The sequence below is a fragment of the Crocodylus siamensis genome, chromosome 8 (genome assembly GCF_052110815.1).
Source record: "Crocodylus siamensis isolate JL-2025a chromosome 8, ASM5211081v1, whole genome shotgun sequence".
NCBI lineage: Eukaryota > Metazoa > Chordata > Crocodylia > Crocodylidae > Crocodylus > Crocodylus siamensis.
The window spans coordinates 36,927,567-36,940,604 of record NC_143402.1 but is presented as its reverse complement, the minus strand read 5'-3'; positions in this window follow the sequence as shown (position 1 = coordinate 36,940,604).

Genomic DNA, 13,038 nt, shown 5'->3' with positions numbered 1-13,038 from the left:
ACTTGACTCATCAGTTATAAGAAACTCTGTAAACCAAACTACACTTCTGCACTGACAAAGAAGATCACTTCATGAAAATGTGTTCTTGTCTTTAGTTAATCAAATTGGAATAGATTTAAATGTCTCTCATTGTTGGATATGTAGTCATGTCCCTATCTATTCTACTGGAGGAATACCCATGATACCGGTACCCTTGAATGCAACTCAGATGCTAGCCCCTTACTATTCAGATTTTCATAGAAACAAAACCTGGCAGAATGTAAGTTGCAACTGGTCTGAATATGTACAATTAGCTTATGTCACCCCTGGAAAGTTCTGTTGGACCTGTAATGGATCTCGTGTTGCAGTAGGAGTCAGGAAGTGTGAGGTAGAATTTAAAATAAATGGTGCTTGGTTTTCTAATAATTCCTGGATATCTAACTACTCCCCTGCAGGTCAATTTTCAGCTATTATTCGCAATGGATGATGTCCCCATGCTGTAATACAGGTGGATATAGTGCATTAGCTGGTCACTATTTTGTATTTGGAGATAAGGCCTATAAAAATCTTCCCTCTGGTTGGAGAGGAACGTGCTATGTCTCCGCAGCATATCCTGCTTTTACTATGAGATCTCGTTTACCTAAAGGGAGAATTCGCAATGTTCATGAAATTACAGAAAATCAAAGATTTTGGGGTATAATGTTCCCCAGCTATGGCGCAGTCTTAGCTATGTCCGAGATAAAGAAAGTTGCAGCATCTCTGGAAAAGATTGCTAATGCTACTGCTGATAGTTTTGATAAAATAAATACAGAAATGAAGGAAATAAGGCAAATGACATTGCAAAACCAACTTGCATTAGATTATATACTAGCCAGCAAAGGAGGAGTCTGTGCTTTAATAGGTAAAGAATGCTGTACTTATATTCCCGATAATTCAAAAGAAATCCAGGATTTAAGTAAACATATTCAAAAAGAAGCAGCTAAATTGCATGACTGAATAACTGGAATTTGAATTCTTGGTTTAGCTCTATTTTAGTTCCTTAGGCTCTACTGTTATTCATAGTTTGTTGATATTGTTTGTTGTTTTTAATTGGAGTATACCTAGTGTTTATGATAATACAATGTTGCTTAAGCCATGCTGCTAAGCCAATGAAGAATAGACCATCAACCAGAAATGAAGTATATAATTTGCATGTTGAAATAGCAGAAAGTAAAGAGAAAGAAAAACTAGAAGTTGAAAAGCTAATGGCTATAAATATCTAACTTGGTGGGAAAAAAAATTAGGGAATGTAGAAGTAATTAGCTTACTTGACTAGAAAAAAACAGACAAAGACCAGAAGTGCTGATACTGCTTAATTCAAATGTTCTAAGATAAGGAATCCATATTCCTGCATTCCTTGGGTTATCTTGATATCTTGCCCTATGCATAGATAGTTTGTTTAAGTAAACTTTCTAAATTTCTCTGTAATTTACTATTGTTTTGTTTCTCCAAGGTGTATTTTTTATTTCTTTCTCTGTCTTTAGTATAAATACACTTGTAAACTTAGAGAGTCTGAGAAATCCTTTGAAACAGACAAGTGGGTGATTCCCCTTGCTGTATGGAATTCTCCCTGTGATCACAGTATAGCCTTAAATAAAGAAAAGCTGGCTCTGTCAGTTCTGATTCAACCACAACGCGAAGTTTGATTTCTTCCACACAGCTCTCCCAGCACCATCCAGTCTCCTCCACACCAGCCACTGCCAATGTGGGCCAAGGGCATGGCTTCAATGTTGGGGTCCAGATGCACCAGATCCCAGCCTCAGGAAAGTAGCACTGAGGTTTTGGTGGTAACCTATCTCACCAAGGATGTGGTGCCACAGGCCTATTTCCCTATTGGGAAACTCACAGCCAGATGTGGCAGGATCTGGCCATGGGTGCCCAGGAACACCTGTCCTGTCCACTGACCAGTGGTCCAAGTAAGAGGGTGTTCAGCATTGCTGGAGATGTTGTGACACCCCACTGCACCTCTTTGGATCCTGGTTTGTTGGAGCCGCTGGTGTTCCTGAAGGTGAACCTCCCATTGCTGTGGTTACCCAAGTGCCACCTGCAGCTGGAGTGAATGCCACCCTCCTCACTCTGTCTGCACCTATTTTCATTAAAAAAACCCTCAAAACATTTAATGCTTCATGCCCTGAGTTTGAGGCAGCACTCACTGCATCACCATCCAGCAGGGGAAGAAAATCTCCCTGCTGAACTCTCATGCCAGGACAAACTTGAACATATGAGCTGGTGCTATGGGGAAGGAGGAGGCCCCAGGTCCTGAGCATGACCACCAAAACTTCACTCTGCCAGGGTCAGGAGGCCTGGTGAGACTGCCAGCAGTGTGGCAGCCCCAGGAAATGGCAGGACTGAGGATCTTCCTGGTGAAAGGTGGATAGGAAGTGCCTTATAACCTCCAGCCACCACACACATGCACAGTCCTGACTGGGAAAAGCCCAGATGCCTAAGAGCTTTGAGAGGCCTGAGGCTTGCTGGTTGCAGTGGAGTTGTGAGGCTCCAGGTGAGCTCAGCTTAGCTGCCTGAGATGCCATTTGTGAGGCATGGGCTTTCAGGTTTAAAACCCTTCATCAGCCTGAAGAAGCACCTAGGCTGAGGAAGCATCTAGTTGATGTGTGTGTGCTCTTCCTGGATGGAAGTAATAGTAAAGAAACCAGGGGCTGGCATGCAACACAGGCAAGAAAACCAGTCAGTGAAAATGGAAATGGAGGCATCAGGAAGTGAGGGACAGCCTGGCTTGGGGGTGGAGGGAAAGGGTAAGCACAAGTAAAAGCGCAAAGGTACCTGGGGAGTCAGATGGCCAGCTTTCTTGCCTGCATTGCATGCCAGTCCAGTCTTTGGCTTCTTTACTATTTCTTCCATCCAGGACCAGGAGACACATCAACTGCAGGTACTTCTTTAGGGTGACAAAGGCTTTTCAACACAAAAGCTTTTTAAGATATATTTCTTTAAGTATTCTTTTTTTTTTTCCATAATAAACATATAGACATAAAACACAAGATAAGCCATCACACACCATGAGTAAAATATATCCAACACAACATCGTTACTTCTTCCTGTCAATTCCTTTATAAAAAGAAAGGCTCTGTGACAGTTCCATTTGGGTACCTTTGATGCTGGTGGTGCTGACGGTGTTGAGCCAGCTAAGTTATTTTCACCCACCGTTATTTAGAGTGGTGGACTGAACCAAGGCTTTAGGGGAGGAGGAGGACTCATAGGGGCACACTGCTGTGTTGTGCAGAGGCCCCAGTGCCAGGAAGGGATCACCTGAACACAAATACACACACACACAGAGTTGCACAGTGAGGTATAGTTTCCCAGAAACCCCTGCACTTATCACCTTGAACATTGGTAATATTTATGATCTAAGAAGAGGCTACCATCCCTGCAAGTTTCATCCAAATCAGCCAAAAAGCAACAAAGTTATAGATATTTCATTGATTCCCACTATACTCTAGGGCCAAATCTCTGAATCTCTCCAAATAGACTCCGAAGCTTTGGAAGCGGATTTGGCCAAATCAAATTGGAAAGCAATTGAGAGCTCCAAATCAAATTGCTGGTATCTGAATTGGCCAAATATAAATTGAATAGTTCCCTATTCACACAGACCTAGTCACTATATCACCAAAGGGCAACATGAAGACACACCCATAGAGTCTTGGATCTGAACTTAGCATATGGTCTTGGTTCTAACACTAAAATAGTTCTGTTTACATGGGCCCTTGAAGGAGGTTAGGGTGACAATATTTGGATCTTGGAGAGCATTGGATTTGCACCTGAATAAAGGCTTTAATCAGTGGCTTCAGCAAAGCTGCTGACCACAAGGCAGAATGATATATTAAATGTAACATAGCAAGATGCTTAAGCAAGGATTTTCCTAACAATGGAGTAGTGTTGTAAAGATATATAGCTCATGGAGTAAGAAGAACAGGATGCAGTGCATCAGCTATCATCAGGAGATAAAGCAGAAGAAAGACCTTGGAGATGAAGAAGGAGTCAGCAAGAAACAGCAATTAACTGGAAGAAGCCGGGTTCACTGTCTTACACATGTGTTCATAGCAAAAAGACATGTGAATCAATGAAATGCATAGGCAATTTCATGCTAATGAAGTAAACAATAAACAGAAGTGGAGCTTGAGGTAGGAGGAGAGATGGCTGGAACAAAGGTGGAGTAAATGTTAATGAGTATGAACCAAAGTATATAAATGTGAAAAAAACTAATGTTCACTGCTGTTCCCTGGTTTCTTGGTTTTTTTGGGGAGATAGTCCAAAGCTGCCGCCATCTTGCATAAAGCTGTTGTGAGAAATGTGTGTTGATGTTTGTTCCTTGCTTGCTCCCTGAGCAACAGGATCCATGGGCAATTGGATCGCTGTCTCCCTAGTCATTGGGTACCACATGGAGTCAGGGTCTAACAAAGGGTTACAGCTCCAGACGATGGAAAGTAATGAGAGGAGATGATCTCGTCTTCTTTCTGTCTCCTACCTCCTTCATAATCTCCTTCCTTTTCAAAATGAATTCATAATAATGCAAAAAAACCACTTGACAGTGTGCTGCTTTCTGCCTCCTCACTTGTGACATTTATATTTATATCTCCTCCAAACATGGACTTTTCACCGTGTCAGTAAGGGATGGAGAAACAAAAGGAGAAAGTGAAAAAAATGAAATCTAATAAAATCTGGCAAGTACTATTTGGGGTTGACATTCATAACATCCCACTAATAGAATCCACTGCATTGGAGTCCTCCATGCTGTAAGGGTGTAAATTAAGATGCCTGAGTTGGGCCCTAAATATTACCATCTTTTTTTTATTATTATTATTTTAGATAAATCTCCTGCCATGTCTTTCATTATCATTCAGTGATTGACTACCCCTCTTCTTCCTCACTGATAAGATAGCTAGTTGATGATTGGTAGGAAGATAGGTAATTTGTGTGTGGGAAGATGAGGTTGGGGAGGGAACACTGAACTCCAAGCTGGGGAGAGCAGAGAGATGCCACAAACCCTTGACTCTTACAGCCTGGGAGAGGCATGTGGCATTGACAAAACCATGCAGTGTCAGCTGAAAACCCCTGGCAATGTTGCAGACGGTGGACAAACCCATCCTGTCTGCTGCCACCAGCCAAACCTGAGGATGAAAGTAGTAGTTTGGGGAAATAAAGGATTTAATTATCATCTGGGGTGAGGACATCCAGCCATCAACTCCAGGTAGGGCATCAAATCATAGATGTCTTCAAATGTATCACCCAGGAGATGTAGGTAAGGGGTCACAACAGAGGTTGGGAGCAGTGTCTTGCCAAGACCACGTTGATAAAGAAGCATTATTACCACATGCTTGATGCAAGAATGTGGCCTGTGTGCTGGAGGCAAAGCATGCTGTTTCCTCACCAAGAACAGGGCAGATGCCACCCCCCCCCCCCCCCCCGCCACCATGGGGTCAGGAATGTTTTGGAGGAGTTGCTCACAGGGACCATGCCAGATGAGAAGGAAGTTGAGGAAGGCCCCACAGAACTGTTCCCCACACAGGGGCATGGTTGTTCTGGACCAAATCCTCTCACACATCTCTGAACCCCTCTCAGAGGAACAGAGCACATACCAATCCTGCCCCACCCCCCACCCAATACCAGCACAGTGGTCGCTGCATTGGCATGACCTGCAGGACCCACAGTCAATTTTTCCAACTCAAGTCTTGGGGTAAACACAGAGCCTTGCTAGGGAGAAGTCAAGGGAAGAAAGGAGCAGGGGTGAGGAGGGGAGGTGGGTGGAGCCAAGGCTGCAACAGGCCACCTTTTGTGGTCATAGCCCTCTCTCAGGCCATTATGACTAAGAAGCCCACAAAGGGATTTAGGCTGGGGAAGGGCAGGAATGCTCGGCCATAGGGGGAAGATGAATCACCTGCCTTTCCCTGCACCACTGCCATCCTCAGCTGAACTGTGGATTGCAGCTACAGTGCTAGGTCCCCATCCCCATCCCCCCCTCCACTCTTTGGGCACTTAAGAGTGCATATGCCACTGGGATCATAAATCCATGTAACTTGCCATTTATGTCAGGACCATGCTGTGATCCATGGGAAATTCAAGTTTAGTAAATAACTAAAGCAGAAAAAATCCCCTTTCCAAAATACCCCCAGGACTCCCTCTCTCCCACTCCTAGAAAGGGACCTATAGTTGTTGTTGTTAGAGGCTGGAAGGGACCTTATGGATCATTGGGTCTGGATGCACTGCACAGGACCAAGACTTGTCAGGAAAGACTGGTGGGACCAAATGACCGCAGCAAGATAGGCATCAGGGCATTTTTTGAAGTTTGCCAGGGTGGATGACTGTACCACTTCCGGGGAGAGCCTGTTCCAACCCCTTTACACTTGGCTTGTAAAGAAGTTTTTCCTTATGTCTAGCCTGAAATGATTCTCAATCAGTTTGTGCCCATTATTTTTTGCCCTCTCCTGGGGGGTCTTGGTGAATAGATGCTCCCCAAAACCCTGATGTACACCCCTGATATACTTATAGGTTTCAACCAAGTCCCCACTGAATCTCCTCTTCTCCAGGCTGAAGAATCCCAAGTCCCTTAGTCTCTCCTCATAAGTCTTGGTCTCCAGGCCTTTAATCATGCATGTGACCCTCTTCTGGACTCTCTTGAGCATCTCCACATCCTTCTTGAAGTGCTGTGCCCAGAACTGGATGAAGTACTCCAGCTGCAGACTCAACAAGGCTAAGTAAAGCAGGAGGATGTCATCTGTTGCCTTGCTCAAGATGCCTCAGTGGATACATGCCAGTATTTGGTTAGCACTGTCAGCTATGGCATCACATTGGGGGCTCATGTTCATTTTGTTGTCAATCATGACACCCAGGTCTTGTTCAGTTGTGGTGCTGGCAAGAATAGCACTGCTGAGCTTGTAAGTGTGTTGTGGATTATTTCTCCTAAGATGGAGCACTTGACATTTCTATGTATTAAGCAACACCAGGTTGAGGTCCACCTACCTCAAAGGCCTGTCCAGGTCAGCCTGTATTGCCAGCCTGTCTTTGAGCATGACAATGCTCCCCCATAGCTTGGTGCTTTCAGCAAACTGTGTCAGTTTTGCTTATAATACCTGAATCCAAATACTTAATGATCATGTTGAAGAGCACTGGTCCAAGTACTGAACCCTCAGGGATGCCACTGGTCACCTTCTGCCATGACGACTCAGTTCCATCAATCAATACCCTTTGGATCCTACTATGGAGCCAGTTAGCTAGTCACCAAACCATGAAGTTATCAAGGCTGCATTTTTCCAATTTGACTGTGAGGACATAATTGGAGACCAGGTCAAAGGCTTTTTTGAAGTCCATGTATATAATATCAAACACATTTACCCTATCCAGATGATGAGCAACCTGATCATAGAAGGAAATGAGGTTGGTCTGGCATGACCTGCCTGTAAAGAAGCCATGCTGGCCATCCTTCAGAATACTGCCTTCAGTTAGACTGCATGATGGTTTCTTTGATGATTTTCTTCAGGATTTTACCTGGGATTGAGGTCAAAATGATTGGTCTGTAGTTTCCCGGCTCCTCTCTTCTCCCTTTCTTAAAGATAGGTACCACATTGGTTTTTTTCCAGTCTTCTGGGACCTCTCCCAAATGCCACAAGTTTTCAAATAACTTTGCCATCGGTCACACAATATCATTGGCTAGTTCTTTTAGCACTCTTAGGTATAGTTTATCTGGTACTGCGACTTATAGATATCTAGCCTTTGTAGGTGCTCTGCCACAAGATTGACACCAACTATAGGAGGGTAGTCACCTCCACTATGGTCATCCTGTATGCAGTCAAGCAGGCTAATACCCTTGGACTGGTGAAGTATCAGTCTGAAGTATTTATTCAGGAGTTCAGTTTTGTCCTCAGTGTTGGTTAACAGTCATTCCATTTCATTTATCAGGGGCTCTATGCTTCCCTTGTTCCTTTTGCAACTTCCTACATACCTAAAGAAGGACCTTTTGTTGTCCTTCTTCCAGTTGCCAAATTTATGTTTGGTTATTGCTTTTGCTGTTCTGATCTGATACCTACAGGTGTGGGATGTTGCTCTTTGGTAGTTATTGCTGATTTCTATCCCTTGTAGGCTTCTTGATTTAATTTCAGGAGGTCTATGACTTCCTTGTTGAACCAAGGGGGTCTCCCAGCTCTTCTGCTACCTTTCTTGTGAGAGGGAATAAATTTTATTTGGGTTTTAGAATTTTTTCCCTGAGGAAAGACCAGTCTTCTTGTATCCTCTTCCTCATTAGACCATGATCTCACAAGGCCTTGCCAATCAATCATCTGAGTTTGTGGAAATCAGCTCTCCTAAATTCATGGATTTGTACCCTACTAGCTAATTTCCTTGGCTTTCAGTGGATGGAGAAAGTGATCATCACATGGTTGCTGTCATCCAGTTTACCTTCAATCCACAGGTTGCTCACTAGATCATCCCCCTTGGCGAGAGCCAAGTCTAGGAGTGCTTTGCCCCTGGTCATCTCACAGACTTCCTGAGTAAGACAGAGCTCCTTGATGCAAGTGATGAAACTTTGTTAGTGATCAGATCTAGCTCAGTGCTCATCCCATGAGGTGTCTGAGTAGGTGAAGTCACCCATGATGACCATGCTCCATGAGTATGCAGCCTCTGCCCATTCTCTGGAGAATTCTTGGTCAAACTGTTCCTCTTGGTTTAGAGGTCTGTAATAGACTCCTACTGTCATAGGTGCAGAAATTAAAAAATTGGGGGGGCATGCCCCCAATGGGAAAGTCTGTAGGGGGAGGGGAAAGGGCCATGGGGGGGAGTGGTTTTGCCCAGTGTCACACTGAGTCTGCCCTGGCTGCCTCCCAGTCCCAGCCATGCCAGCTTCAGTTGCCTCCTGGCCCTGGTCCTGGTCCCAGCTGCCTCCCAGACCAGCTGCACCATTCCCAACTGCCTCCTGGTCCTGGCTGCACTAACCCAGCTGCCTCCCTGCCCTGATCACCTCCACTCCCCAGCCCTGGCTGCACTTGCCCTAGCTCTCCCAGTCCCATCCACACTGGCCCCAGCTGCCTTCTGGTCTCAGCTGCCTCCCTATCCCAGTCCCAGCTATGCACCACCCGGGGGGGGGCAGAGCCAGGGGCTGGAGCAGGGCCAGCCTCAGCTGTACCACCAGGTCCCCTCCAGCTGCCCTGCCAGGCCCTACAGAGATGGGGTGGGGTGGGACACAGGACAGAGCCATGGCTCATCTGGGAGTGGGGGGAAGAGGTGGTGGCTCCTGCCACTGCACACATCTTGGGAGGCACAGAGGTGCACATGACCCTGATCTACATGGGGCAGGGCAGGCTGCCACTGAGGGCTGGGGCTGCGCTGGGCTTTTCCCAGTGGGGGTGCACTCTGTGCTCCAGGTGGGTGGCAGCAGCACTGGAAGCAGGGTCAGATGGGCTGTGGTGAATCTGGGGATGGTTGCAGCCCACCCTGCTCCATACATATTGGGGGTATGTGCCCCCCATGCCTCCTAAGGTGTGTGGAGCAGCAGGAGCAGTGCCACCCAGACAAGCCACTCAGGGTTCATTCAGTCCTGCCACAAATCTCTCCTCCAGCCCTATCCCCACTCCCTTCCTCACCACTGCATGTGTGCCTGTCCCCACCCCTACTGCAGCTGCAGGAAGCCTGTGGCCAGGCTGCCCTGTGGCCCTATCACTGCCCCACATTGGGGGGGGATAAGCCCCATTAGCCCCACCTTACGCTGCCTATATCTACAGTCAAGTCACCTTCCACACACTCTCCCCATGTCTTAACCCAGAGGGCCTCAAGTCACCCTTCTTTGCATCCAATCGTCACCTCAAGGGAGATGTAATGTTCCTTTACATAGAAAGCAACTTCTCTACCCTTCTTCCCAATACAATCCCTTCTGTATACAGTGTATCCCCCTATACCTATGGTCCAGTCATGGGTGGAGTACCACCAGGTCTCCATGATCCCTATAAGATGGTATTACTTGCTGGTTAGTATGAAGGCTGGTTTCTTTTGCTTGTTTCTCATGCTTCTGGCATTAGTGTACAGGCAATTAAGCTTACCAAAGGCCCTAGACTTTCTGGTGGTGTTGGAGAAGGCTTCTGTGGCAGTGCACCTTTGGTGCCTACCACTTTAAGGTCTGGGAGCAGGCAGGCAGCAGGTGCTTGATGAGGACATCCATTTTAGACACCAGCTGTCAGGGCTGGAGGCAGTAGTCTGCTGCCAGTAGCTGAGGAGGTAACATTGGACTGAGCTGTTCCCGGAAAATAAATTGGAGGTAAAAGCAGGAACTATAGGGATGGCAGGAGGTTCCTGGTCCTGGAAATAACCTGAAACTTCACCCTACTTGGGAAGGGTGGCCTGGCAGGGCTTTCTGTGGTGTCATAGGCCGCAGAATGGAGTGGGCCACCCAGGCCATGGCCCGACCAATTTTTAGCACATTCATTTATGTAAACCACCCATGAATAATTGTAATTCCAGTAAAAACTGTATAGCTATTTTTTTAACTGCATAGCTAAATTATGTGTTAGGAGTTGGTTGGACCATGACCTTGGTGGCCCACCCCATTCTGCAGCCTATGTGTGGTGGGACAGCACCCATGAAATGCCAGACCAGTTACCTCCCTGATGAAAGCTGGGTAGCACCACCTTAGCTCCAGCCCCCACCATCTGGTGGGTTATTGTGAGAGCAAGGAAGGGCCAGGAACACTTATAATGAAGCATCTGAATTCTGCAGGAGTGTAAGGTCCTGGAGGCCCCAGAGGGGGTAGTATTGATGCAGAGGCCCCAGAGGGAGTAGTATCAATGTGGGGGCCTCCACAGAGTAGAGGGCCTCCATAGAGGCACTTGATGGATTGTGCATGTGGGGTGCAGAATAGGGCTGCTGAGGGTGGCTTGAAGAGCTGAACTGGGATGTACTGAATAGGGCTGCAAGGGTGGCTTGAAGGGCAGTACATGGGCCAAATCCCTTGAATGAGAACATAAACAGGTTGCCCCATAAGAGTCTAGGGCTGGAAGCAGCCCAGTGTTTGACACAAGGAAAAGGTCATGTAGAGTAGAGGAGCTTGAGCGAACTGAAGGTGCTGTGTGTGCTTTGCCAGAATGAGAGTAGTGAAGCCTGATGACCCAAAGGGGGTCACTTAAGGTAGCATGGCAGTAAAGCATGGTCCAATGAAGGGCAGAATGTGAGAGGCCTCTGTGAGAGTGGGGCAGAGTGCAAGAAATGTGTGAGAGAGGGGCTGAGTGAGTGTGTAAGAGGCCCAAGAGTGGACTGACTTTGTCCTGGCCTGAAACTGGGGAGCAATAATAATCTGGATGTCATCTGTGAGGCATGGGCTTTGTTGTAGGGTAGGTATGGAGCCGTGGATAGCACCTCCTGGCATCAGGGCACTTATGGGCAGCCTCCCACTTATTATATCAGAGAACTTCAAATCGTGGAAGGAAAGAGGTGGAAGACTGCCCTAGACAGGTAGACAGACCAACGTGAGACCCAGCCCTGGAGTGCTCACTGTCACAGCTTCCTACCCTGGGATGCTGGTTTTGAGGTTGCCATTTCTTGGGCTTATGTTGGTGGTTGATGGCTCATCCCCCAACAATTTCAGTTTAAATCCCTGTTCAGGATGTCCACTATTTTGGCTGAGAAAAGCTTCTTCCCTTTGATGTGAGGTAGATGCATCGGCACCAATTCCATGGGAGCTCCACAGCTAAATCACCCATCAAAAAAATTAGGACGTGCTCAGTACCCACAAGTCAAAGCTTCATGCTGCTTTCAAATGTTAAAAAAACAAACAAACCATGCTTTAAAGGAAGAAATAGTGCATTACTTCAATCCAGCTCTGCAGCATCTGTAAAGATTGGGTGCTTCAGTAGGGTGTTTTGGAATTTTCAGCTAAAGTTAATTGAATCATCCATTTGATAAAAGCACCAAAATGTCTCCACTAAAACATCGAATCTTTACAGACATTGATGCCAGAGATGGGTTGAAATAACATATTTTGGGCATGCATAGGGTTCAGCATGAGAACACACCAAGTTTAAAGTAAAGCACTATTTTGTGGGGTTTTTACATCTGCAAGCACCCATAGACACATGTGACGGAAGGATTCCCATACGGGAACTGTTATCTCAGCTACTGAGCTCTCACTGCCAGGGTGACTTCCAGGTTCCACACCTGGACAGTTTGGCAAGTGGCCCATCACTTTCCAACCTCTCCCCCTATCCATGTGTGAAGTCTAATGGGCACCAGCTGATTCTGATTCTTACTGTGCAGGCACTCACTGCACTGACCCTTCAGGGGTCCCAACCCCTGTACTGCGATTGTAGGTCCATCCCAGCTCTGAACCTCCCCCCACCCCAACTCCAAGTTTAGCAACCCCTCCCCCTTGTTTACTGGCTCCCCATCTGTGCATGGAAGCCCAGCTCATGGAAGCTGGCATGTAGAGGCCAGGATGGGTGGCTGAACATCTGCTGAGTGAATGAAAGATGTGCATACAAAGTGCCAGCAAAATGAAAAAGATGTTACAAGCTGCGGTCATAGCCTCTGAGCTCAGGCCACACACCATGAACTCCTGTCACCAGGGGCTGTGAGACAAGCAGAGGCAATGAATTGGGTCATGTATAGGGAAAATGGACAGGCTAGGGAGTGCTTACACATGGGCTACCAAGTCACATGACCATCATCCCAGGGAACAGGGTATTGCGGAAGAGATTGGTATCATCCTCATCGGCCATGTGTAATTCAATGGCCTTGGATGCCTGGGTTTGGTGTGTATGTGTCTGTCAGAGAGGGTGTCCAGGAAACACACACGCAGAACTCAGGTGTCTGGGACACACACACACGGAACCCAGGCATCCAGGACACATACACTTGCACACATAGAGAACCCAGGTATCTGGGCTGCATGTGAACACACACACATTCACACATATACATACATTCATACAGAACCCAAGCATCTGGGACACACAGACCAAACCCAGGCATATGGGACACACAAATCCACACAAAAATAGAACCCAGGTTCCAGGACACACACACACAACCCAG